This window comes from Pteropus vampyrus, unplaced genomic scaffold (genome assembly GCF_000151845.1).
Source record: "Pteropus vampyrus isolate Shadow unplaced genomic scaffold, Pvam_2.0 Scaffold267, whole genome shotgun sequence".
In the NCBI taxonomy this organism is placed as follows: domain Eukaryota; kingdom Metazoa; phylum Chordata; class Mammalia; order Chiroptera; family Pteropodidae; genus Pteropus; species Pteropus vampyrus.
In genome coordinates this window covers 289,091-290,018 of record NW_011889048.1, presented here as the reverse complement: position 1 = coordinate 290,018, position 928 = coordinate 289,091, and positions in this window count along the sequence as shown.

Here is a 928-nt window from a genome sequence, read left to right as displayed (position 1 = left end):
CCCTTCCCCGCGAGGCCCGAGGGAGGGAGCGGAGGAGCCGGGGCGGACGTGAGGGCCAACCTGCGGGGCTCTGCACCCGCCCCCTTCGGCGGCCGGAGCAGGGACTCCCGCCTGCGCCCTTCCCGGGCCTCAGTTTCCCCCAGCGAGAGCGATGGCGTCTCCGCCTCCTGGCTCTGCCGAAGGTCGAGCTGTTTCTGGAGACCCGCTCTCTGCCTCTCCTCGGCTCGCCGTCCCCGCCGCCAGGGCTGGATGGAGGCGCGGTGGCGAACGAGCCTGGGTAGCCGAAGCGCGGCTGGACCTCAGGGGCCGGCCCGTGGGGAACCTCCGCCCTCGGCTCCGGTCCCCGCCTACCCGCGAGAGTCCACCTCTCTTCCCTCTGCGTCTCCTGCCATCTTCCCTGCTTTCCTGTCATGTCCCTGCGCCCCTGCCCCTTCCCCCTCCCGCCCGGACTCATTTTCCGACCTACATATACGCGCCCTCCCCCGGGAGGATACGGGGTAGGCGCGGCCAGCCTCTGACCCCGAGCGCTGAGGACACCTGGCTTTCGCCACCACCCGCCCCTTCTCTAGTCCTCAGTTTCCCCCGCTGTCGCGTGGGGTCCAAGCCCGAGAGGGTTAGGGACGCTGGAGCCTGCGCACAGGCTTTCCTGTGCCTTGGGGAAAGACCGCGCGCGCGCCGAGCCGACTCAAGGCTGCTGGTCATCCCGGCCTCAGGCTCCGCTCCCCAAGAGTGCGCCCCTGTCCCTCCCTCAGGGGGCTTGGTCAGGTGCAATGTCCAGGCGGTCCCTTACCCTGGTGCCTAGCCCCTCCCCAGCCTGTTTCCCCCCAGAGGAAGACAGGCGTGAAGGCCGGCCAGCCCGGGCTGGAAGGGGCTGCGGGCGGGGGCGCCCGGCCCCAGGCTGGGCACGGCGCGCGGGGAGGCGGGCGCA